Source organism: Pogoniulus pusillus, chromosome 10 (genome assembly GCF_015220805.1).
Source record: "Pogoniulus pusillus isolate bPogPus1 chromosome 10, bPogPus1.pri, whole genome shotgun sequence".
Lineage (NCBI taxonomy): Eukaryota > Metazoa > Chordata > Aves > Piciformes > Lybiidae > Pogoniulus > Pogoniulus pusillus.
Window position 1 is genome coordinate 15,779,901 of NC_087273.1, and position 22,670 is coordinate 15,802,570.

A 22,670-nucleotide genomic window follows, 5' to 3' on the forward strand; every position below is an offset into this window, starting at 1 on the left:
ACAAGGTTATCCTGAGGAATCCCCAGGTGCTTCAAACAAGCTCAGTCAGCTGTTCTTGAGTCATGAGTGTCAGCAGCCTTTGTTGCAGCTGCCCCTGATGATGGAAAGTCAAGCACCCTTTCATCTAGAGCTGGTGAGAAGCTTGTGCAAAAGACAGCACAGCTCTCAGAGCACTATCAGCAGTTGTAGTGGTTTGTGCAGTGGGGCGTGGAGAAGGCGCTCTTGTCTGAAGCTAGGCCAATCTGAGTGTTTCTGGTTATGGTGGTGATGGATCTGTGGAGGTGAGTGAAGCTTTATATTGGGTGAACTTGTTAGGATGTGTTGATGTATGGAATTTGGATCTTAATTATATGTTGTTATTTCTCTGCCTCAGCAGCAATAAGCAGGGATGATAAAATAGACATCTTCCCTATTTCTTTACACCTACTGATTTTGTAGTAGTAAAGTAAAATATTGTCCCTTGAAGCTGTCCCTTAAAACACATTCCTCAAACACAAAGCAGTGTTTTGCAGTTATTTAGATGCTGTCTCTTGCCTCAAGCTATGCAGAGTTTCTGTGAACACTTCTGTTGGGTATCTGTTCAAATAATCTGTAGCAATCAAGTTTGAAAGTAGAGGAGAAAAATACACTGCATCACTCATGAGCAGGTGTTGTAAAGTGTGTGAAGAAATGAATTCATCAGAGCTTTGTAACCTGAAAATTAGTTTTCAGAACAAGTATAGATGGTGACTAACTTCTAGCTAATACACAGTTCTTTAGTAAGAGTAACTTTTGTCTCCCAGTTACCTGTACTGGTGAAATAATAGAGTCCCTCAGGCATAGTTTTGCAGTGCTTTATATTGGAGGTAAGTGGGTATGCTTTCTCAAATGCTTCTCCTGAAGGGGTGTATGTTGTAGAGCTTTTTGGGTTTGTTTGCGGGGTTTGTGTTGTTGTTGAGCTTTTACAATTTAATAGAGACATGTAGACGGTAGGATTGGAAAGAGTTATTGGCTGTCAAGTGAGTTAAGAGAAATACAGCAAAAGAATGACTGGAAAGGTTGTAAAAAAATCTTTTAGTGGATGATGCAGCTTGGAGTAGACCACAAACACAAACTGCAGCAGGCTTGTGCTCAGTGCTTGGAAGGAGGCCTATGAGAAGGCTGGAAAGGGACAGTTTGTGAAGGTCTATAGTGACAAGATGAGGGGCAGTGCTAATTTTAGATAAGGTTTTAAATTAGAGTAGATTTAAATTGACTGTTACAATGAAGGTCTTTACTGTGAAGGCAGTAGAACAGTGGAGGGAGGCAGTTGAGGCCCCATTGTTGGAGATAAGGTCAGGGTTGACAGGGCTCTGGACAACCTCATCTAATGGAGGATGTCTCTGCTCACTGCAGGGGGTTGAAGTAGATGACCTTTGGAGATCCCTTCCACCTGAAACCATTTTATGATTCAGTGAAATTCTTTAAATGTCCAATTGAACTGATCTTACTAATAAGGACAGCATGTTTGAATGTTATAAGTTCTTAATTGTAGATTCAAAATCCATTGCATTTTGACAGCTTTAACTATTTTGTTGCATCTAAGTAGACTGCACTTCTTCAGAGCACCATCACAAAACATTAGTGATTAGGGTAAGTAGCACAGTGTTTGGGTAATTTTAAAGGTGTGAGAGTGCTGTAGAACTAAGAGTTCCAAAGATGCACCTTGAAATTTCTTCTTTGCTGTCAGAGTGAGACAAGGGCTCCAGTGAATGTCTCTCTCCTCTTATTTCTTCCGTCTGCTACTACTACTAATAAAAAAATCTTTCTTTTGAAGTTTTGGGTGCTACTGATAGCTACATGTTAGCTCATCCTAACCTAGGAAAGTGCCAATCTCTCTTAAAACATTGCCTTGCCTTCGGTCTTTCAGACACCAGTTACTTGTTGATTATTCGCAAGTATGAGGAAGAGCATTTAAGGGGAATTTTTAATGTTTTTCTATTAAAAATTGAATCCAAGCCCTGATGCTCTGAATTGTACAAAGGGCAAACAGCTTGAAGTATGTGTCAAGCAGTTTGGCGAAGAAATACTTCATTTAATTTTCACTTACAAACTTTGCACATGGGAATTAGAAATGGATGAGTAACTGGGAGCAGATGTGTTGGGTAATGGCTGCCAGAGATTCTGGCAAACCTTTTTATCATTTTTCTAACCTGTTCTGCAGATAATTGTGAATGTTGATAAGAGGAAGTGAAAAATCTACACATCAATGTAAAGAGCAGGTTATGAAAAGAAAGGATTTTGCATCTCATGTGAAGCTGTCAGTGCTGTGTAAGAGTGTTACCCCTTCCCAAAATAATTGTTTCATGCTGAGAGGTGTTAGGCTGATAGCAAAAGAAGTTCATGGCCTCTTTGCTTGAGTAAAAAGCAGCCTGGTATATAAATAGACTTCTCATCTGCTGTGTGGTTTTAGTCACAGGGTTGCGTTCCCATTCTACTGGAAATTACAGGAATTACCACGTGGGTATTTGACACTAGCCATTGAAAGGTTGCAGCAAATTGGTGGCTATCTAGATAAATGTTCACCAATTCAGCATTAGTACATGCAATTCTTTCTTCAGCAGCACGTAGAATAAGCTTCCTACTGATCATGGAACCTTTGATGCACAACTACAAGTATCAGGGTGGGGAACTGATTACTTGAGTGAAACCAGCTGAGGCTGGAGAGGAGTTAAACGCTAGTGAATGTGCATGTGTGTGGTGGCATCATGACCACACTAAAAAAAGAAGGCGGTGAGATCTAAGTTTATTTTTGCCTCCTAAGGCACTCAAAATAGAACTCCCTTAGATCTCCATCATTTGGCTTGTGCTAAGTGTTGCTTGAAGGCCATGCTGCTGTTACCCAGCTTGTGGAGTGTTGCTCACTTGATGCACACGAACTTTGGAAAAAAAATCTGTTTTCCTTTGGCATTTCTCTCTTTTGGAAATTAACTTTTAAAGACTTAATGTTTCTTCCTATGCAACCTCTTAGACTTCTGGAGCAGTGTGCATCTTCTATATCTGTGTGAGCCAAGGCCTTGATTTTGGCATGTACTCTATCACTGTGTGTAGAGGTACATTTTGTGTTTTCTTTGTCTAATTGTTTGGGTTGTTTGGTCACTGTTGGTTTGTTTTGTTGTCTTTTTTTGGTTGTGTTTAAAAAAATCAAATGCAACATCTGGTTTTTAATCTCAGCAGTTGTCACAGGTGTAGGATAATAATAAAAACATTGCATCTTACATCACTGTGCACTCTGCTAAGGCTCTGCTGAGGCATAATCTACATGCAACATCTCTGCAGCATGTAAAGGTTTTAATAAGAGAAAAGTCAATGAGCCTCATGTACCTTTTATAAAACATGACATAAGGCAATATAATTAAAACTAAACTTATTTCCTGTGGTGAAATTAACTTACAGAAATGAAGGTGTTTATTTATTAAATAGGATCTCTGGAGTTCTTGCCTTATACTTGCCCCTCCTGGGAAGGTTTTGATTGTTTGCTTCCTTTCTCTTGCCTGCTTGCTGTGTAATTTAAAACTGATACCTTCCTTTGGGAAACAAAATTTGATCGGAGAACAGTCTGCATCACTAGCTAAACAAATTACCAATGTTTTACTCACTTTTCTTTCCCTACTCTTTGCCCCCACCCCTAACTGCAAGGGGAGGAGGGGCGGAAAAAAGTGTGCCGAGCTTTTAGCAACATAGTAGTGCAGAGCAAATTGTTTTTTTCAGTACCAAAGAGGTACTTTCAGGGTAGGTAAACAACTTGAAGTAGCAAAAGAAAATAGCAGGTGGTTGATTGTTTGTTTCTTTCCTGTGACCGAGATTTCTGATACTCATTACTGGTCTTCTAGAACATGAGCTGGCTGGGTGTAATTTATGGGAGCATTAAAGAACTATGTGAAATCAGTGTTGATAACTACTTGGCTTAAGCAGGCCAGCAGTGCCTTTACAATGACATGTTAAAATACAGGGCAATACCTGAGAGTTTCATGTGCTTTATTAAGAAAAGCAAGTACCAGTGAGTTGCTTAAAGAACTATTATGGCCAAAATGAAGAAAGGGAAGTAATTTCTTCATGTGCCATGCTTTCTGTTAACATGACTACTGCAGATGGAAGTTTTCTTTTAATGTGAATGTATGTTAAGATACAAACAAAATCAAATCTTCATGCTTGCAAACTTCACTGGAACGACTTTGAACCTGGATTCTGTTTGGATTTCTGCAGTAGAACAGTGACTGTTTTCATAATGATTTAGTAAAGCATATTTCCATAATACTTTACAAAGTTGAATGCTTTTGGCCTTGTAGTTCTTATAAAGTAGTAAGGACTTGTAGCTGACTTGGAAAATTTATTTGTATCTTGCACACACAAAGACTGTCCAGGTGAAATCAGTATTGCTGTTATTTGCAAAATCATTGTGGTTTCTCTGCATCTTGTAGAACCAAGAACAGTTTAGAATATTTGTTGGAAACTGAGCCACTGAAATGTGTTCTAGCTGAAAAGATGATTTATTATTTTTACCTAGCAGTGATTGTTGATACTGTGCTAGAAATTTTGCAAAATAAAAACCAGCAACCAGCACTTCACCATGCAGTGTGTTAAGGTTTTTATAGCTCTAATGTTTACAAATAGATTAATACCACAGTGTATCTCTTCATTTCAGAGAATAAGTCCTTTATCACAGTGATATATGACAACATTTTGACTGTGCCAGTGATTTTCTGGAAGCAATATCATCATATTTGTTACCTGTGATACCTGTGATTTAGGTTTGGCTCTAGTATTGTGTGAAACATTTGCTAGCATATGCTTTCTGATGAGATATGGATATAAAAAACCACGTCAATCCAAGGTGGTTTTTTTTTTTTTTCAGATGGCTAGATCTGATTTGCCTAATTTTTGTGTACTTCAGTATACTCTAACTCTTTGAAGAACTGGAGGTAGGGAGATATGAAAACACGGATTTGTTTTGAAGATTTCAGTGAGTTAAAGGTGGTCTGGAAGAGTTCTTTAATGCATGATCTTGGACTTGCTGAAGGAGCTTACAGTTCAGATGACAAGTGAAAGTACTGCTTTACTTCACCAAACAGAGAAAAAATGTAGGAGAAGGATACATTTTCACATAGCAAAAATGAAGGAGCAACTTCTTGTCTGTCTGCTGATTTCTGTACTCCTTACACATGAGGAGCAGATAACAGTGAAGTGGAACTCTGGTTTTAATCTGTAATTCATCTGCCTACTGACTTGAATTAGTTTACTTTCTGCCTCTTAAAAGATAAAAATTGATGACTTCAAAGTAATAGTAGGTATTTCACAGAAATATTCAGATTGGAAAAGCCCCTCAGGATCACCAAGTCCAACTGATATCCCTACCTTACAAAGTGTACCCTAAACCATAGCCCCAAGCACCACATCCAAACAAGTTTTAAACACACCCAGGATTGGTAACTTCTTCTCCCTGGGCAGCCCATTCCAATGCCTGACCACTCTTGCTGGGAAAACATTTTTTTCCGAATATCCAGTCTAAACCTACGCAGTAGCAGCTTGAGGCCATTTCTTCTTGTTCTATCACTAATTACCTGTGAGAAGAGACCAGCGCCAACCTCTCCACAGCCTCCTTTCAGGTAGTTGTAGACAGCAATGAGATGTGCCCTGTGCTTCCTCTTTTTCATACTAACCACCCCCAGCTCCTTCAGTCATTCCTCATCAGATTTATTTTCCAGGCTCTTCCCCAGCTTCCTTGCCCTCCTCTGCACTGCACCCCCACATCCCTCTTGTAATGAGGTACCTGAAACTAAACACAAATTTAATTTCTCCAGATTTGTGTTATGAAAATTGTTTGTCTTTACTCATGTATTTTTAGGCCATTTAAGCTAAAACATTATATGGCAAACTTTCTGGACGCTTTGGGTTTACTAAGATAAAACCTCCTGAAATTAAAGACTCTGATTCTGAAATACTGACAAATACTTTTCTTCCATAAGGCATGAGATCACTTGAGGCACTAAACAAGAGTCTAACTGCTACCCAAAATAAATAGTTCTTTAATAAAGACATGATTTGATTTTTGCCATTGTGTTAAGCTTATCAGAAAGCACTTTGTCTTGACCTTTATAGGAACTATCAGGAGGAACCAAAGTGTCACTGAAAGTTGTCCCAGTGGCAGTTGAAAAGCCTGTATAAAAGCTCACAAAATAATGCACTTTTTTAACGTGGTCCCTGAGTATTCTGTTTTACTGCTTTGTGAGTTTTGTGTGGTGTGTTTGGGTTATTTGTGTGGAGTGTTTTGTATGGGGTTTTTTTTGCACTTGTTTGGCTTTTTAGCTCCCCATAATGTTGCAAAGTGACAAGGGAAACGACCATTTAAAGTTTTTTTAAACTATTTGAATAGTCTTTCTGCAAGAGTATTGAAAATTTTTTTTTCACTCCTGTGTGTTTCTAAAGCTTGTCACTTACAGCATTTAATATCTTCATTTTGGAATTGCTTCTCTCTCACCTTCCAGTAGAAGAAGTTTTGTATGGACTTATAACTGCTTTGCTGTGCACTTTTCAACTGTTGTGGATATTTAATTGCTAGAGAAGTTAATTTTTCTCCTTATGGAATGTGCCATTGATGGTTTTACAAAGTGTGTCCTCTCATTTGAAAACAATTAGTCCTAAGAAATGTAATTGAATGGAATTAAATTCATGAGGGAAGTAAACATCAGGGATGGAGAAGAGCTATTTAGACTAAAGGACAATATTGGCACAAGAACTAATGGGCATAAGCTGACTGTGAATAAATTCAAGCTGAGAATTGAAAGAGTGTTCCTACTTGTTAGAACAGTGAGGTTCTGCAATGGTTTCTTTCAATCAAAGCAAAATCATAAGTACCCCTAGGAAAAAAGCTTGATTGCCTTATGAAAAGCATTAAGTTATGCAGTACTGGGTATGGTTGGGGACTGGACTGAGTTTTGGTGGTCCCTTGCTGTCCTGTTATCCTAAGCAGGATATAATTTCTAGGAGACTTGAGTGCAAGTCAGAAAGTTATCTTTACATGTCCTGATCACAAGTGATACTAACTTCTTGATGTATGTTTGGGTCAACCTAATGTCTCAGTGCAAGTTGCAGAGTCTCTCAATTATGTTTATGGTAATGGGAAGTTAGATATTGAGATGGTTAGAAGCTGGAAATTTTGTGAGTTTCAGCTCTTGGAATTTACATGGAGAAAGGCTTATAATCTTCTTGCCTGATAGTGTATGTGAAATAAAAAGAACTGTTTGAGGGTTTTTTGGTGGTGTGTTTTTGTGTGTAGGGTGGCTTTTTTGTTTTTCATGACCATTATTTTTAATACAAACCAAAATAACTGTCTAGAAAACATGCTAAAGTAGTCTACTTGTGTAGTAGTTTAAGGCTTACTGGAAAATTCCAGTAAGAGAAATTGGGACTTTCAGGAGAGTTGAGTGCAGAATGTAAACTGTAACATTGGTAGTAAAAATAATGATTATTATTAAGTCTACAACATTCATTGGTTTGCTAAGAGGGATGAAATGGCAACGTATAAACAATTTCAAAGTCTTTGTTCCCTTTGCTGTCTGCTTTCAACCTTCTGCGCTGCTCCTCCATGCATGACTGAATACAGACCTTGAGAGAACTGATAACACCTGAGCCTCGCTGTGTGTCTATATGGGGGGAGAAAAGAAGGTAGTGTTGGCCCCTTCTGGGCTTCCTTTGTCTTGGGGAAGATTTGGTTTCTGTATTTCTAAGACTGTATGTGTTTTGTAAATGCAAATACGTTTTGTATATATGCTTGTAAACTTAGCTTGCTGTAAAGTGTAGCTTTATCTTGCTTCCAAGCCATCTGAGCTGGTCTGGTAAATTTTATCTGGGGGAGTGATTTTCTCAAACCCATTGCAACTGGGATAGCTTAAGTGTCACTTACTACATGTAAAACACATTCAGTCTTATTTTATGTTACTGCTTTAGCTTGCTGGACTTTTTCCCCCTGTATCTATCTGAAGTGCTTAAATAAATACACTATGAAGGCTCAATAAAAGTGTGTGGAGCCTTGCTCAGTTCCCTGTTCCAATGACTTGTACTGCCTCTAGTGCTGACTGTGGTAAACATGATTTACTATTGATTCAGCTACATGATGCCCACAGACTGTATTTCTGAACTACTATGTGCTAGAACTTTTCTTCTCCCATTTTAATTTTTTTTTTTTTTTCTGAAAATAAACAGCCTCTGAGCTTCTCTCAAGCTCTGGGCTTCAAGGAGACTGAGCTAGCTTGCAGGTCCTTGAAAACTGATGATCATAGAATGGTTTAGGTTGGAAGGACCTCAAAGATCATCCACTTCCACCCCCCTGCCATTGGCAGGGACACCTCCCACTGGAACAGGTCACTCAAGGCCTCATCCAGCCTGGCCTTGAACACCTCCATGGAGGGAGCAGCCACAACCTCTCTGGGCAACCTGTGCCAGTGTCTCACCTCCCTCACTGGAAAGAACTTCTTCCTAACATCCAGTTTCAATCTCCCCTCTGTCAGTTTAAACCTATTGCTCCTCATCCTGTCATTACAAGACCTGTAAATAGTCCTTCCCCCAGCCGTCCTGTAGCCCCCTTCAGATACCAGAGGGCTACTACATGGTCTCCTCAAAACTTTCTCTTCTCCAGGCTGCAGAGCCCCAACTCTTGTAGCCTCTCATCATACGAAAGATCTTCAGGTAATCCTTCATGCAATCCTCCATATTATTTCATGTTTTGGGTTGGTTTGAGTCTTTGACGGATTTAGGGGGGTTTAACCATTCATGCTAGCACTGGAATGTCAAGTTATCTCATGAGTTGTCCAGACAAACTACTGACAGTTTTTCTTGAAGTTCTCATTTTTGTTTTCGGTGGTGTCCTTCTACTTGCTTAGTTTGAGATTTAATGTTGCACAGATGGACTTTCTGAAAGGATGGGATCTTGGTGTTGTCGTGGAGGGGAAAAATAATCGGTGCGAGCTGATATTCTATAAAAACATATAATTTATTAACTTCAGTATTCTGAACTCTTGCCACCCCCAGCCACTGAATCTTAATACTAATATTTGTTCTTACATGGTTACAAAAGACGTTCTAGGAATAACATCAAACTGTAACTTGTTAGTAACTAGCAAACATTCAAACTATAAACAGAGAGAATCCCCATGGTCAATATGTCATTTGCCCAGTAGACAGGCCCAAGCTCTTTTTGCTCTATGGCAGAAGGCAGTGGAGAATTACAGAGGCATTAAAGCATTTACTCACAAATTGTTATTAATTATCAATCACCCTCCAGGGCTACAAGTGTTCAATCTTCAGGGAACTCTGCCCATGGACGTTGAGGCTGGAGATCTCCTGGCTTCAGGAGAAATTGCAGACATGCAGACATCTCTGGCCTTGTTCTCCTGGCTGCTTCTGCATGATCTGTGTATATGTCCAGGGATTCTTAGGCAGGACCTTCAGGTGCAGGGGCAGGAAGTCGTTCAGTCTCAGCACGATGTCACACTGGCCACACAGGCCGATCGTGTGCAGACATCCAGGGTCTGCTCCTGGTAACTCTTGGCAGTGGAGTTTAGCAGGCAGTGATAAGGCAGCGGGCGTGCAATAGGGTGCACGGCTGCACAGGAGACTAGGCTCTGTAGAGGAATAGCAGCAAGCAGTGAAGCAAAAGCAAGCAGGCAGGCGAGCACTGCAGGTGAGCAGGCAGGCAGACAAGCACTTTGTTTACCTGTGTACCTCCTATTTATGAGATGTGGGCCAAGATTAATGGCTTCTTGGCCACCAGAATGACCAATCAGCTTGGCAGTTAACCAAAGCATACCAAAATAGGCAAGTGCCACAGGCCTGGCCCTTCCAAATATGAGGAGAGCATGGGCCTAGCACCTGGTAAGCCATAAGCTAGGTGCATGGCTTTATACAACTGTGTTACACAACCTGGGCCCTGGGCAGGCCAGACTTTATGGCGCCAGCTCTATTGTGTTTCTTTGATGTGTTCACCTCTAGTGTGGGCAGAAAAACATGTCCAGGCAAGACAAAGCATGTATAAGCCTATTTTGGGTCTATGGGCCCTCCATGACAGGTGTGGAAACTGAATTGTTATCTATTCAAGTAATTACTTTAGTCTCACCTTAAGTAACTGTGGAAAACAATCCATATAACCACTTAGAGGTGGACCTTGGAAACTTGTATTGGACACTGGAATGGGCTGCCCGGGGAGATGGTGGAGTCGCCGTCCCTGGGGCACTTCAAGGCAAGGTTGGACGTGGCACTTGGTGCCATGGTCTAGCCTTGAGCTCTGTGGTAAAGGGTTGGACTTGATGATCTATGAGGTCTCTTCCAACCCTGATGATACTGTGATACTGTGAATGTGCTTACTGAACCGTGCCAGCTGAGCATTTGATGCTATGAGTTCAATCGGGAATGTTTTCTTGAGGCTCATCCACGATCGTGAGCAGCTGTTTGCTGAGTATTCCGATCAGGCAATGGCAGAAGGTCTGCTACCACTTCCATCTGTTAGAGCACCCTAGCAAAAAAAAATTTGTTAGTATATGTTAAGATATGCCTATGAATTAAGAGTGTGCTCCATTAAGCTTTCCCTTGGAGAGTGGGATTAGGATCTGAGGTAGAGCATCAGAGGGCCCTTCAAGATGAAGGAATCCCTTGTGCAGTATTTGAAAGGCTGCTGGCCTTCTCTCATCTGACAATTGCTTTGATCACACTTCTCTTCTGGGAAGGTGGTTTTATAATATTAGGCTCTTACAGGTATCTTCAATGAGCTATTAGGAGTGAGGCAGATAAGCATAGCAGCAGCCTTTGATGTCCATTTGATTTGTCAATAGTTATCTTGGGGGTATCGTTCTGAGGTAATGTTGTTTGCCAAAATGGGTGTCTAATTAAGTCACCTAACTAACATAGTTAAAAAAACCCAACCAACCAAAATTAAAACCCAAAAGAAAAACACAAAGCCTTATTTCTCTTCTGGAAAAATTGAGTTTAGGAGTAGGTTCCATATTCATGTTTTATTTACAATTGTAAATGCCCATTTTTCATCAATATTTTCTGACAGGTTTGTATTGGATTTAGGCCCTGAAGGTTTTCTGCAGATGCAAGGTTTCCAAAAGCTATTGTTTTAGTGATTTTTTTTTTTTCCCAGTGTATTATAAATGGCTTGTTTTCTTTACTGATTTCTCTTCATTTTCTTCCATCTGAAGACATGGTCTGCAGATTAATGTGTTCCTACTGGGTCCGGCCCCAGTTAGTTAGGCCCTTTGTGAGCTGTTCTTGGTTTTGATGTGGTTGGGGAATATGGTTTTGAGTACTTCATGTTTTGAACTAAAGATTTATAATCTGTGTAGCTGTCACTTGCCAGTCTGGCATAAACACTCTGCATGCTTTCTCCTCTCCTGGTGATAAATAACCTTTTAGGCTAGCATTCACTTTCAAGGATGTCTTAGTGGTTTACAGTCTTTAGCAGATGTGCTTAAAGATGGCTTTTTGTAACTTTTGAGTGTTATTTCATTTGTGAGCTGAGTATTAATAGTTCACATTCTTGCACAGTAAAATAACAATAACACAAAAATTCTCAAATGAAAGAAAAATAAGGGAAGCTTTGTTTCTATGGTGTGACTTCTGAGTTGTTTTCTACCAGAGCAAAGTTTATTACCATGGCAAGTAGCACGAAAGTTATAGACTAAAATTGAGATGAAACAGAAAATTAGAGGACAAAGATGGAAGGCAAGCAAAAGGTCTTTGAGAAATGAGTGTGACCTAAGTTTATTGCTTCTGCTACTGGTGATTAACTGCTTTACAGGAATATTAGAAACCTTACTGTGAGTGAAAGGAATGGTTAACTTCAGCTTTTATCTCAGCCTAAATGCTTTCTCAAGTCCCATCCTCTGTAAATATCAATCAGGTTCAGCCTGTTAACCTTGGAGACAGGTTAGCTTCAGGAAGATAGAACACACACCCTTCATCAACATCTGACCTTCTGAGATACAGTAGATAAGCAAAGCTCTACCTGTCAAAATGTTTGGGGAGTAATAAACTCAGGCTTTTTTTTTTTTTTTTAAAGATTTTAGAAGTCAAAGGCTTGCTTTTTTCTCCATGGAGTCCAAATAATGTGTTATGTGCCTCTCTTCTTAGGTAAAAATCTTGTAGTTCACTGCACAGTTATATTGACATTTGCTGTTTTCCTTTTGCTCAGGGATTGGTAGATACATTGCCCATGACAAACAAAACCACAGAATATTAAGGGTTGGAAGAGACCTTGGAAGATCTAGTCCAACATTTCCATTTACCTAGTTTTGAGTGATAGGAGGTGACAAATTCATGCACGTTTTTACATTGTAATAAAACAGTGTATCAATATAAAATTATTTCTCTGATACTATTAAGAGTAGCCTGGGTTTAATATCTAGTGAAGAACGTGGCACTGAAATAAACTTTGACCACTTCAGCAAATCCTGTCTGTCGCATTCACCTTGATGATAATGTGGCAGGATATGTGGTGGGAGGCGGTGGCTGACTAGCTGTCGTTGAGATTCATCCCTCCCAAATTAGTCCCCTAAATGTCTGCAGTTAACTAGGAATGCTTGTCGCCTTCAGACTCAAGCATTTTAACTGTCTTTTGGATGCTTGAGCTCACAACCGGCTCGGACATGTCTCCTTGGTGCTGAAAACTTCACATGTCTCTTTCTCAGCTGTCACAACTTCCAGCTTGCTTTTGACAACTTACATAGTTCTCTCTCTCATTCAGTGTGGAGAAAACCAAACAAACACAAAAGGAAGAAGGTCTGAAAACTGATCTTTAGCCTAGAATAAAAAATCAAGGGTATTGGATAAGAGAAGAGGGATGGGTGGGGGTGCTGCTGAGTTTGTCTCTGCCGAAGAAAGGCAGAGGTGTGGCGTAGAGGGCAGCGTTTTTAGCACGCATTTATTTATTTTCGGTTTGCTTTTGGCCATAGAGTAGAGTATTGCTTTGTGCAGAATTAAATTAGCAGTTCTGATCACGGCTAGTTTCTGCAAAGATATCCTTGCTGCTTCTCCTGTGGAGTAGCTTCGGTAGCCTGCGTTCCTAACTGTTCCTAACAGCGTGAAACCTGATTTTACTGTGTGGAAGCAGACTTTTGTCACAGCAGGGATGAGGCAATGTGCATGTGTAGCTGCAAAAAAGCTGAAGGAGTCCCAAATCACTGCAGTCTCTGCAGGGTCCACCTTTATGGTTCAGTAATTTTTCTATCAGTTAAGATAACTGCATTGACATAATGGAGTTCTTGTATGCTGATTCAGGAAGAAGTCTAAGACTGGGAGAGAAATATGGACAGTGTGATGAAGTGAAAAGCAAGGAAATGCATGAAACTGAGACCTTATTTCTGTGACCTGTGTGACATATATGTTTAATAACACAGTTATGCAGAGTAAGACACCCAGACTGTACTATTGCCAAGAACTGTGTAAAAGCACGTCTCTGCTGATTCTGCTTAACTGCATTTTGGGTCTAGGTTAATTTAGGTCAATACCAGATAGTCAAACTGAGAGTCAAATCTAAAAATGTTGTGAGAGGGATTTTATTCCCTCATAGTTATAATTAAGATTTTTTGGAATGCATTAGGTGGGAGCAACGTGATGCTGGGTTTGCTCAGAATGTGTAACCAGGTTTTATTATCAGCTCGTACTTGCTTCCAGAGAAACTGTTAATACAGATCCTCACTAAACAAATACTTGCATTTAATTAAACACAAAGCCAAAGAGATAGCAGCACAAGCTACTGTGCTTCCTTTCATTACCATAAAAATATGTTTTATTGGAGGTAATGGGAGGCAACAGGGAGCAGCAATGTGGTGTTTGTTTTTCTTCCTACATTTGCTACTGTATTAAATAATTTCTGTGAATAGAACAAGAGATCTGGCAGATCGAAGAGAGTTGTGGAGATGTACACAAGTGGAGAAATCTGTGTCTTGAAATAACATGAAAATGTTATCTTCAAGAATGTGTCTAAGCTTCGTTTTTATGGACTGCTTTGATGCACAAGTGTCTTGTGTGTGTCCCCCACTTAAACGTATTTGTGCCCAAGACAAAAACTTTCATTACTTTTCCTGCTAAAAATCATAGATTTTGACTATGGTGAGCTGTTAAGGATCTCTTTAGGGGCCTGATTAATATCCAGGCCTTTGACATTCATCTGTAGCACAAAGGAAACTTGGAAGGAGCTAAGTGAATTCAGTTAATTTATTTTCTTCCATGCAGCCACACAAGTTATGAAATACTGGCACAGTGTTATACTTCTGAGTGTGGTTCTCTGGAGTGCTTTATGTTGAAGGAAACATCAGGCAGTTGTTTTTGTGTTTTCAGAGTGTAATAACTTCCAAAAAATGGTGTTTCAAAGACTTTCTACATGCTTCTATGCTGAAGCAATAGGAGCAATACAGTCCAACACTGAAAGTGTCACTGTATATGATACTCCAGCCGCATCACAGCAAACTTCATGTCCTTACAGTTTATTTAGAAGAAATTCACAATGCACTGAGCAACTCTGAATCTGTTTGGAAATGCAGTATAGTGAATGGAAAGAAAACCTTGACTTGAAATGGGAAATGTTACTTAAGGATGTGTTCGTACAAACAAGGTGGCTGCTGCTGTAATAGGAGGCAAATGTTTTCAAGGTCATTGTTTGTAAGCAGTGCAGACAGGCTCTTAGCTAGAGTAGACAACTTTTAGACATCAGTGTTTCCTGTTGTTGGTTTTAAAACATTACAGCAGTTCTTATCCTGGAACAGAAACAAAGAGTTTGTTACCACTGTATGGCAACTGCTGATTTTTTTATTATTATTTATTTTGTTTAATGCTTTACTTACAAGTTCTGGAGCTGTGCTGTGCAGTGAATTAAGCAGGGACTTTAATAGCCTGGACTGTAGAGCTGATGAGCAGTAGGCATTAATGCTAGGACTGAGTAGAGTGCAGTTGGGAAAAGTCATGTTCTAAATGGTTGTACTGTAGTATTTCAGGAAGCTCACTCATTTTGTTTGAGTTTGTGAATTTGTTAGAGTGAAGTTAGAGGAGGCTAGTTATTGACCACTGCACACAGAAGATCCCCAAAAAGTTTTTACTATGTTATACTAGAATGGATTGTCAGATTTATTTAACATCTCCTGTGCAGGGCTAGAGAATAGAACTTTGCTTTATCTTGTCTCTCTTCTTTCTTCCTTTTTTTTTTAACCTCAGGGCAGCAGAGGGTCTCAAGATCAGTGTCCTTACTTTCCCACCAGAAACAAAGCTCACATTTAAGGGCAAGTAAGTAGTCCTAGAGAGGGAAAAATTAGTGGAAAGGTGTTGACTCAAAAATCAAAACCCCTAACCTTAAAACTCCCAGAACTCAGAGGAGTGTTCAACTGTCATGCTGTGGAATATCTCTGACTCTTCATATGCATTGAAGTTTGTATTAGAACATAGTGCTGTTATTAACAATGGTTAGATGGACATAAGAGAGAGACAGTAATTATTAATGCGATGTAACTGAAGTGGAATTGGGGGATCAACTGTGCTGTTTTGTTTGGACTTTTGTAAAGTTTTAAAACTGAAGACTCAGAAATCAGTGCTCACCTGAAAAGAAACCTAATATTCGTGTCAACTGACAAAACACACTGCTTTAGCACAGCATGTACAGGTTAATATTCCACTGTAAGTCTGAGTAATTTCACAGAACTCACCAGGTTGGAAAAGACCTCTGAGTCCAACCTAACACCCTCTAGTTAACTGAACTATGGCACTAAATGCTTCATCCAGTCTCCTCTTAAACACCTCCAGGGATGGTGACTCCACCTCCCTGGCCAGCCCATTCCAATGACAATCACTCCTGCTGTGAAGAACTTCTTCCTAACATCCAGCCTAAACCTGCCTCAGCTTGAGTCTGTGTCACCTCATTCTGTTGCTGGTTGCCTGGGAGAAGAGACCAACCCCACCTGGCTACAGCCTCCCTTCAGGTAGTTGTAGAGAGCAATGAGGTCCGCCCTGAGCCTCCTCTTCTCCAGGCTGAACACCACCAGCTCCCTTAGCCTCTCCTCACAGGACTGTGTTCCAGTCCCATCACAAGCCTTGGTTCCCTCCTCCTCAACATCATTCTTAGAATCATAGAATCAGTCAGGGTTGGAAGGGACCACAAGGATCATCTAGTTCCAACCCCACTCCCATGGCCAGGGACACCCTACCCTAGAGCAGGCTGCCCAGAGCCCCACCCAGCCTGGCCTTAAACAGCTCCAGGGATGGAGCTTCAACCACCTTCCTGGGCAACCCATTCCAGGTTCTCACCACTCTCATGATGAAGAACTTCCTCCTCACATCCAGTCTAAACCTACCCATCTCCAGCTTTGCTCCATCTCCCCCTAGTCCTGTCACTACCTAATTGCCCAAGAAGTCCTTCCCTAGCTTTTTTGTAGGCCCCTTCAGATACTGGAAGGCCACAATAAGGTCACCTTGGAGCCTCCTCTTCTTCAGACTGAACAGCCCCAACTCTTTCAGTCTGTCCTCATAGGAGAGCTGTTCCAGCCCTCTGATCATCCTCGTGGCCCTTCTCTGGACACACTCCAGCATGTCCACATCCCTCTTGTAATGGGGGCTCCAGAACTGGATGCAGTACTCCAGGTGGGGTCTCACCAGAGCGCAGTAGAGGGGGAGAATCGCCTCACTCGACCTGCTGGCCACACTTGTCCTGATGCAGCCCAGGATCTGGTTGGCCCTCCAGGCTGCGAGTGCACACTGCTGGCTCATGTTGAGCTTCTTGTCCACCAGCACCCCCAAGTCCCTCCCCTCAGGGCTGCTCTCCAGCCAGTCACTGCCTAGCCTGTATTTGTGCTTGGGATTACCTCAACCCAAATGCAAGACCTTGCACTTGGTCTTGTTGAACTGCACGAGGTTGGCTTGTGCCCACCTCTCCAGCCTGTCCAGGTCCCTCAGGATGTCATCCCTTCCCTCCAGCGTATCTGCTGCATGACACAGCTTGATGTCGTCAGCAAACTTGCTGAGGGTGCACTCAGTGCCACTGTCCATGTCGCCAACAAAGATGTTGAACAAGGCTGGTCCCAGGACTGATTCTTGAGGGACTCCACTTGTTACTGGTCTCCACTTGGACATGGACCCATTGACAGCCACTCTTTGGGAGCAGCCATCAAGCCAGTTCTTTATCTATCTAGTGGTCCACCCATCAAACCCATGTTTCACCAGCTTGGAGACCAGGATATGGTGTGGGACAGTGTCAAAGGCCTTGTTCAGGTCCAGGTAAATGACATCTTAAATTGAGGGACTGTGAAGGGGACACAGTACTCAAAGTGTGGCCTAACCACTGCTGAGTACAGGAAAAGAGTGACTTTCTTACTGCAGGTCTTATTCAAAGTCCTTTAGTGAAACATTGTCCTGAACAGGCCATGCAGAATAGTACCTCCAGTTCATGTGATGGAAATGTATAGGAGGTTAGTTTGACTATTGTGAAGTGTAGTCTGTGCATGCATTGCTTGTCAAAGTGAAATGTGTAGTGAATTAGTTCCTTAACTTGAAAACCTGGGATGCTTATTTCTGTTAGTGGAGAAGCTTTAATGGTGAAGTTCTGATCTAATTATTTCATCAATTAGCCTTTAATGACCTAATTTACTTGCCTTCCTCAAAAACACATAACTTCTCATCATGTGCTGGGAAACATGAGGACAATCATGTAGGACACACAAGTGCTATGCCACTGCACCCCACAAGCATTGTACAAAAGCAGTGCTAGCCTGATATTAATGAAGTTAACAGACATTAAGAAAACAAAAAATAACACCAGGGAGAAGCAAAATAGCATTTTTGATGTGTAAAACACCTGATAAAATAATTTGAAACTACATCTGAACACATCTCAGTCTTAAGAGAAGAAATGCATGCAGTTGTGATTCTTGCTAAAGCAAATGCTCTGCTCGAGTGTTAATGACTTCAAGTGGTCAATTTGATTGACACACAGTTACCATAAGATTCTTACTGTTTTTTCTTGGATAGACAAGGAGTAATGACCAAGGTGGCCAAAATGGTATTTTGGTTTAATAGGCCATATGGAAGCCTGATCCTATGCTCATGGCACATTTCAGACTCCTGTATAGCCTGCAGTCTTCTGTGGTTGCATTTGCTTTTGTAAGTTGCTGTTTCTGCCCCTACTTTTTGGAAGTACCAAAGTGTTCTGTAAAGGAGACCTGCAATGTCTGGAACATTCTCATGTTTTGTGGGCGATTGGTGTCTGAATATTGTGTGCACTTTCTACTTGCTGACTTATCTATGTGTACTGAGCACACATTATCATAAAACATTCAGTTTGATACCATCTATCTGGCTAAATATTATCACACTTCAAGAAAGCTCCTGAAAAAATTCAAGCCTGTTTTGTCACTATCCTCTCTCATATTCCCACATGAAAATCTTCTGTCTATTGCCACAAGTAAAGCCAAAACCAGTGTTTTACTCTGCCTTCTGTTTCATTGTGTGATAATTCATGACCGTTGGCACAGGGTATTTGACAAGATTAATGATAGAACTAACCTCTTTGTGCTACTCTCATTACCAGTATTTATCTTAAAATCCACTTCTAAGAAGGTGGTATGGGCTCTTGCATAGGAAAGCAACTCAATATCTTTTTGACCACTAAGCTGAAAGCTGAACTCAAGTGAAGCTTGCAGCCTTAATTAAATACATAGTTCTGGGTGAGTCTAGTAAATATTGCATATTGTGACATTCAAGGAGGATGGGCAAAACTCACTACCTAATGTCTGAGTGATCTTTCTCTGTATGCTTGCACAAATAATTCATTGATTTACTGCTTCTTATGAATGTTCCCTTTGCAGAAAGGAGAATATTCTTTACTGAAATAACATCTATGTGGTGTAGAAGATGTAGTCATCATCATTATTATTTGTGCTGTTATGGAGTTAATAGTTCATGGGCTTGCATCTGTCTCCTACTATTTGCTCCACTTTCCCCCATAACTATAGTGTTAAAGTAAGTGTGGATGGATGCAGATGGGAGAGAGCTTTTACTGTCAAAAATGGATTTTGATAAGTAACAAAGTAAATCTAATGCTGCTGTCCTGACTCATGGATATCTTGCTTTTAAACCTAAACCAGTTAGATGTGGTTTTACTGCCTACACCTAGGTACTTTGCCCTGTCCTGATAGTTGAAAAGTAGGTTAATCACAATGATAGGTTACAAATGCTCTACCTAACTACCCATAGAAAGACACACAAAAAAAAAAAAAAAAAAAAAAAAAAAAAAAAAAAAAAAGAGTCCAAGTCGAAGAGACAAGGGCAATAAGTGCCCTTTCTCAGATTGTTCCTTTTCAGGATCATTATTCTCTCCCAGTCTCCAATATCCCACTATTTTCCATTCCATATCACCAATTTGTGGCATTTTAGTAGTTTAGGATATGTTTTTCTAAGTCAGAGTCGTTGATTGGTTTGTTTTTTTTCTCCTAGGGGGTGGCTTTAGCTAAGGTTCTCTTATTACCTTATACAGTATTGCAATTTGAGTGGAAAATGGTATCAAAATTGCTAATGGCCAAGAAATTTTAGTTCTAGTATTTGCCCTGATAGTAGAAGTTCTGGTTTATAGCCTGTAGGTTTTTGGTGTTTGATCATTGCAGGCATGGCAGTTCTGCAGTTCAGATAATTTCTGAAGAGTTACTTCACTTGCTCACAGGGAAACAACAGTTGCACAGACTCTTAGGAAAATGAGGAAGACTGATTAATCTTTTTTTCTTCAAGGCACATAATCCAACAGCATCTGAAAGTCCTTGCTGAAGTTGACATCCTCTATGCTGGACAAACAGTTTGTCTTGAAAAACTGAAGTTTCAAGGTGAACTTTGCTGTGTGTTACCAGGCATCCCGGTCCCTGTGTGTTATGGTTTGGGTGTTACCCACCCCCTGCACACTTGTGAAAATCACCCAGGCTAGACTCAGCAGCTGGAAATTAGGGTGAAGCTACATTTACAGCTTAGCACAGTATACAAGCAGGTATTTACAATATATATAGCTATATACAGAAAAATACAAATTAAAAAGTGATACAGAATCACCCCGCCCAGAAACCAGAGTCCCCAGGAGGGACTCCCAACTGCCCTTCCACCTTCTTCCCACCCCAGACTTTGCCTTACATTCAAGGTGAGTTTGGAGGATCAGCTGGAGGGTTAGAGAGCAGATGGGTTAGTTAGATAGCAAGTTAGGGAGAGAAGTGCATGCAATCAGGGCCCAAGAACCCTACCTATATTTATGTTCTTGTTTTTTCTCAGCAAGCCTATGAGTGAAGTAGACATCACTACTGTTTCCTTTTCACAGCCTATAATCTAATTCTTCTCACCAAAATATATTCTAGCTAGCTTCAAACTAGCACACTGTGGAGCTTGGGAATTTGCAGCAGCAGAGCATCAAGGGGCTCTTGCTCTGTGCCATCTTCCTGCTTCAGAGGTGGTGGCCTTCCAGAGAGTTCTGCCAGGTGATCTGAATAGAACTGTTTTTTCTGTGTTTTTCTGTTTATGCAAAACTAATAATCTCTATTTATTTTGATATCCAGGTGATGATTGTTAGTAACTATGAAAACTATTACCATTAACATTAAAACTCACCAGAAACTTATTCACAGGTTGAAAACTTATATACGTGGAGCACAGGCAAAACTAGATCACTTATTTCTTAAAGTGGCAAAAGCAAATATTATACTGGAAGAGGCTTTTAAGTATTTACTCACAAAAATATAAATCAGACAGTACACAAAGCACGTGGAACTCTGTCTTGTTGGCTGCTGAGACTTGATTCTTCCCATGCTTCTGGGGAAAGGAGGCAGAGAATCTCTGACCTTGTCTCCTGGCTCATCTGGACAATCTGTATATCTCCAGGACTTCTCGTCTTGCCAGGAGATTTTCAGGTACAGGCAGGATGTCTTGTGATATGCAGTCTCAGCACAATGTCACGCTGGGGGCTATGCAAGCCAGTCACGTGCAGGCACTTGGAGCCTGTTCCTGGTAAACTCCCCAGGCAAATTCAGGGTGCAAAACGAGGCATCAGCAGCCTTTTATCAATATCCAGCCCATGACTAGTGGAGCATTGGACATAGATTAGCCAATCGGAATGGCACTTTGTCAGGCCTCACCATATTAGGTGAAGCCAGGGCTTTTGCTCTTCCTTTCTACAGTTGCCTTCCCCAGCACGGGAGGAGCAGGGGAACGTATCTGAGCAAGCCAACATGGATAAGCCCACGTTTGCCCCATCAAGCCTACCATCACATTCTGAAACACACATGTACACAAATATAGAAGCTTTGGTATGTTACTGAGTGAAACATAAAGTGGTGATATTTATCTTAGTGCTGAATGCACCACAATTATGAGAAAAAAATATCTTTAGCTGTTAGACAACAGAAGCTAAGGAAGTTGGAGGTATCTCTCTTACCAACGTGCTATTTTTGCCTAAGGAGTTTAGCTCTTCCCATGTAATGAGCAGACACGACTGTAATGATACTAGATGTTGTGATTTTGTTCCCCATCCCTTTATTCCTTAAGCTCAGGGGTTAAGATAGCATGAGAATGCTGCAGGAGAGCATCAGCCCTCGGGCAATGTGAGAGTAGCTTCTCATAATGAAGGTACAGCATTTAGCTGAGAAGAACAATCCAAACAATGGAAAGATTTTTGAATTACTGGGTGACTGCCAGCCCTTTTTTAAAGGTAGCTCCAGATTTCATGCCCTTTTTTAGCAGATGTAACAGTTTTTGAGCTAACTCATGTATTATCTTAGCTGTTAGTTACCTATCACAAACATGCTTTGTATAATACCCAATCAGTAGTGGATGAATTGGATGTTTTGATGAAACATTTACCACACGCTCATGATATGCCCTGAAGATCCACTTCTCATGGCATCTACCAAAGTATTTGGGGTTTTAAATAATAAGAAAATTGAAATGCAGAATATGAGAAGCAGATGATTTTGTTTCCTGATGGGGAATATCAGGCACAGGCATTGTCTCTTCAGAAAAAGTGCTTCATAAGGTAAGAAATATGCTTGTGCGGATGTGAATAAAAATCAATCCACAGGCCACTGGTTTGGCTAGTAAGGATTTGTTCTTCCAAGTAGCTCCAGTGGATTTGTTTCACCTGATTGTGATCCAGTCATGAAACCACCACTACAGGAAATTCAGTAGCTGAGTGACTCTGACTTTTGACTGACCTGAAGGTCAAAAATACTTTTGCTCCAACAAATTTCTTTCTCACAAGTAGAGGAAAATCAGGAGTTTTGCAATGTTCTTTCTCTCAATGTTTCTTTAGTATGAATGATGCTTGCTGGACAGGTCCAGTGTTGCTTAATGTTTGGAGAGGCTGTTCTACTGAAAGAAGCTCTTTTTTACTGAGGAAGTAGCCTAATGGAGATCTTTTGTGTATGAATGCCAACAAGTTGTGAATGCATTTCGATTCAGTTTATGAACTGGACTGTATTAATCTAATGCAGTATGGACAAACAGCCAGAAATAATTTAAGTGATCAACACGTTGGTATTGCATGCACCCTCCTACAGTGCTGTTTTGCATAAAAAGGGCAAGTAAGGAGAAAATGTCCATACATTATGGATTTAATTGGCAGTTTCTGGTTATTAGAATAGAGGGTTATTTTC

General features: G+C 40.6%; 1 long non-coding RNA gene across 3 annotated transcripts in view; it reads left to right on the forward strand.

Annotated features, from left to right (window-relative positions):
• The first annotated feature begins 160 nt into the window (after positions 1-160).
• LOC135179002 (uncharacterized) overlaps positions 161-22,670 on the forward strand; it is a 150,969-nt gene continuing 128,459 nt past the window's right edge. For all 3 annotated transcript variants that reach the window (XR_010303840.1, XR_010303841.1, XR_010303842.1), the window contains exon 1: positions 161-281. This is a non-coding gene — a long non-coding RNA (uncharacterized LOC135179002). The remainder of the gene's footprint in view (positions 282-22,670) is intronic.